Consider the following 4,776-nt stretch of genomic DNA (forward strand, 5'->3'; position numbering starts at 1 on the left):
AGTACTATGGGATCCTGGGAGTTGACATCTTGCAGAAGAGGCAAAACTATAAATCCCATAGGTTACTGTGTATGGCCATGTTCCAGAAGCATTCTCTCCTGACATTTCGCCCACATCTATGCGAGACAGCTTCAGACATTGTGCGAGCTACTGGAAACAGGGCAAGTGAGGTTTATCTATCTGTAGAAGAGTGGTCTTCAACCTGTGGGTCCCCAGATGTTTTGGCCTTCAACTCCCAGAAATTCTATCAGCTGGTAAACTGGCTGGGAGTTCTGGGAGTACAGTAGAGTCTCACTTATCCAAGCCTCGCTTATCCAAGCTTCTGGATTATCCAAGCCATTTTTGTAATCAATGTTTTCAATAGATCATGATATTTTGGTGCTAAATTTGTAAATACAGTAATTACAACATAACATTACTGTGTATTAGACTACTTTTTCTGTCAAATTTGTTGAATAACATGAAGTTTTTGGTGCTTAATTTGTAAAATCATAACCTAATTTGATGTTTAATAGGCTTTTCCTTAATCCCTCCTTATCCAAGATATTTGTTTATCCAAGCTTCTGCCAGCCCGTTTAGCTTGGATAAGTGAGACTCTACTGTACTAGGAATATATTCATAACCTGTTAGGATTAAAGGTAAAGGTTTCCCCTGACGTTAAGTCCAGTCACGTCTGACTCTGCGGGTTGGTGCTCATCTCCATTTCTAAGCCGAACAGCCGGCATTGTCCGTAGGTCATGTGGCCGGCATGACTGCATGGAGCGCCGTTACCTTCCCGCCGGAGCAGTACCTATTGATCTACTCACATTGGCATGTTTTCAAACTGCTAAGTTGGCAGGAGCTGGAGCTAACAGCGGCCGCTCACGCCGCTCCCAGGATTTGAACCTGGGATCTTTTGGTCTCCAGCTCAGTGCTTTAATGCACTTCACCACCGGGGCTCCTCCCTGTTAGGATTATGATACCAATATGGTTAGATATTGGTGCAGAGTAGCAAAAACGCAGAAGACTAGGAGTTTATGTGAGCAGAGGTGAGAAAAAGCAAAATAGCCAGCCTCCTTTTTCTTTTAAAAGAGTCATGCGCATATGTTTACTCACAATCTTGTATGATGATGGTCATACAGGTAAAAACATCTTGGTTCCAAAATAATACAGTTCAGGATACTACATATCTCTTAACAAAGAAGTAACATCAGCATGGCATGGCAGAAAGAGCATGGAGAGCCAAAGAGGAATAAAACAAAAGAAAGTCTCTCCTTTGATGCCCTAAATTCTAAAGGCATATGTCACTTCCTGTAAGTCTCCAGGAAGTATACTCCCATTTCCCACATCACATGCAAAATCCCAAAATTGTGCCATCAACTCTGAATGCAGCTTTGGCTTCAGGTTTCTAAGCAACAAGCAAAACTAACTACATAAACCATCCCACATTGAAAATGCATGCATGATAGCTAGATAACCCAACAGGGAGTTGGAGGCCACAGACTGTTGTAGAAAGTTCAGGATGGGAGAAAGAACTCTTGTCTGATTAGGGCAGGTGTGAAGGTTGCAATGGTCCACCCTGATTAGCATTGTATAGCCTTGCAGCGTATGATGACCGAGGCGCCAGCTTTCAAATTGATTTGAACCCGCAGCGGAGAGTTCCGCAGATCCATCACCTAAGGAACGGAGCGGGACCGCAGCAGACTATTGTTAAAAGATCTTTTTTTTTCTTCACTTTCCCCTTCCCTGAACTATGTAACAAATCCCCCAATAAAAGTAGCATTCATTTTTAACAGTAACACTCTCTACCTGGTTATTTTGTGTCTTTCCCTGACTCCTTCTTTTGCACGCAATCTCTCTCTCTCTCTATCTAACACGTCCGTCCTTTTAACTCTGGCTGAGGCTCCTCCGCCATAGATTAATATGGCGGGCGATACAAATTGGCTCATATCTTTATCAAAATTACACCTAGCACACTCCTCTTTCAGTCCTAACCCTTCCTAAGGCTCCTGACTCAAGGACCACCAGCGGAACCAAAATCGGTCCAGTTCTCGGCACCTCATCAGCTGACTGTCAAACGGAACCGACTGCTCTTTTCAAGCCAGACTGCTCTCTTCCAGCCTTATCCCGGACTTTCCTCTCCCCGCGACCCGCGGGATGGTTTTTAAGAGATCACTGGTCCCTTTCTGCGAACTGTGGATGGGGGATCGCTCTCCCGCTGGGGAGACATAGTTCTCCAAGGACCTTCACCCTCTCTACAGCTGCCAGGAGGGTGCCTGGACGGGCGCCCTCCACGTTTCATTCATACCTTCATAATTTTATGAATGAGAGGGGCACTCTTCCCAGACCTACCCCTGAACTTATGAAATCCTATATTTCCAAAGACTGCAACCCACATGTACCTCTTCCCCATGCTATTTCTATGAATTCCTTCCACCACAGATGAACTCTTTTCCCAATGTATCCGTGAATTTTCATATTCTATGTACCTGGACACCCTCATGAATCACTGTTGTATGAATTTCTAATCGTTGGGCTAACTTCATGAATTGTGAAATCATGCTGCTAAAACTCCACTTTTATGAATTTCCATATTGGGTTCCCCAGATGTTGTGAACTTCGTTCTTATCAAATGTTTTCAATTGTTTATATCATTCATGATTCCCCTTTATGCAATGTAACCCACCTTTATGGATTCTCCCTTATTTCCTTGAAATCTATCTATCTGCCTATATGTATTTGTACTCTTTGGGATCCCCGGAAAATATGTATTTTTCCCAGCAGGGTTTATATTCCAACTTTATTTTATTTTTCATTTTATTTCATATAATTGTCAAATCATGAAATCAAATAGGAAATATTTTGAACTCAACCTGAACCCCAGATCCTATGACCCAGGCTTCCCTTCCCAAAAACAAAAGGATAATCCGCCACCGCTTAACCCAATCAAATTCAGATTGCATGGACAATATAGGGCTTGAGTCGCCGAATTCGGAGTATTGACCTAAAGGTGATTCGCCCCCAAGGCAAACATTGTCATATCTCCTCCAAAAGAAAATCCAGGACACCTCAGGAAGGCGCCCTGCAGAGCCTGTCAATTATGGCCCATCACCACCCATCTCTACTTCCACCTCTGACACCCCAAGGCATATCTGAAATCTGTATACGTGACAGGAACCCTTGATTGCTGTCATTAATCCCTTTAGAAATCGGCCGGGCAGGAATTAATCCGATCTTTCCTGCTCAGTCACTTCATTGTTTCAATGACTCCCGCCTTCTCCTCCCTGATTGGCTCGAGTGGGGACAAAAAGCAGCTCCCTATTGGGCCAACAGAGCAAGGCGGGAAACGAAAGCCCGCCTCGTTCAACCTCCTAGCCAACCAGCGATCAGATGGGCGGGGGAGTGGGGCGGGAAATTCAAAGGGCCGTCAGACTGAAACTTTGTATAAATATGGCTTTATTTTGATTATGTGGTACCCTAGTAGACTGAATGATCACTACTAGAGTCCTTTTCAGCTGAATCGCTCAATAAAGACTCCTTGGCGGATTTTCCTTCAATTTTGGCGGACCTTCTTCATTTCGGCTTCAGGTTGTATTGCGGCTCATATTTTCCTATTGGCTCCGCCAAGGTCCGTTCTCTCAGGACCGGATCGGGACTCTCCTTAAGGGCCCGATCCCCTAAAGCGCGGTCGACAACACTTCAAAGCCTGGCTGCTTCCTGCCTGGGGGAATCCTTTGTTGGGGGGTGTTAGCTGGCCCTGATTGAATCTTGTCTGGAATTTCCCTGTTTTTGACTGTTATTCTTTATTTACTGTCCTGATTTTAGAGTGTTTTAAATACTGGTAGCCACATTTTGTTCATTTTCACGGTTTCCTCCTTTTTGTTGAAATTGTCCACATGCTTGTGGATTTCAGTGGTTTCTCTGTGTAGTCTGACATGCTGGTTGTTACAGTAAGTAAGCAGCCAGACCTTGAAGCTGAAAGGCTATACAATGCTAATCAAGGTGGCCAGTTGCAACATTCACACTTGCCTCAAGCAGGCAAGCGTTCTTTCTCCCACCCTGGACATTATTCCACAGATATATAAACCTTAACTGTCTAGTTTCCAACAGACCTCACAACCTCTGCGGATGGCTGCCATAGATGCAGGAGAAACATCAGGAAAGAAGGCTTCTGGAACATGGCCATACAGCCCAGAAAGCTCACTGCAACTTATAACACCCATGATTCTACAGCATTGAGCCATAGTAGTGTTCTCAAACTGCATTATGTCTACAGAGTAGAAGCCCCCTGGTGGAAGGATGGTCTAAAACAGGCGTGGGCCAACTTTGGCCTTCCCGGTGTTTTGGACTTCAACTCCCACAATTCATAACAGCATCCTTAGAGTTTGTGCTCTCACCTTCCCATCCATTGTCACCAGCCGACCACTGGGTACCTTCCGAATTTAATTTTTAAAAAGTATATGTCATAATATATATTTATAGACTGTATATGAAACCCCTAGAACCACAAGAAGTGCAAAAAAAAAAATCACTCATTCTGAAATGGCCCCTCTTACAAATCAAATTGCTCCCTGTGGGGTGTATGCCCCATGTTGGGAACCAAGTTAGTAGAACCAGATCTTCACAGGATGGAAAAGCTGGCACAGATTATAGCATGGAAAATGATCTCATGAGTCAACCTCTGTTTCTTGGCAGTTTTCACTAACATTAGCTACAATCTTCACAAGAGCTGGATGTGTTTGTTCAGGAGGATGTTATATTTTAGGATGTGAATTAAGATGCAAAAGATTTACAGAA

Source organism: Anolis carolinensis, chromosome 2 (assembly GCF_035594765.1).
Source record: "Anolis carolinensis isolate JA03-04 chromosome 2, rAnoCar3.1.pri, whole genome shotgun sequence".
In the NCBI taxonomy this organism is placed as follows: Eukaryota; Metazoa; Chordata; class Lepidosauria; order Squamata; family Dactyloidae; genus Anolis; species Anolis carolinensis.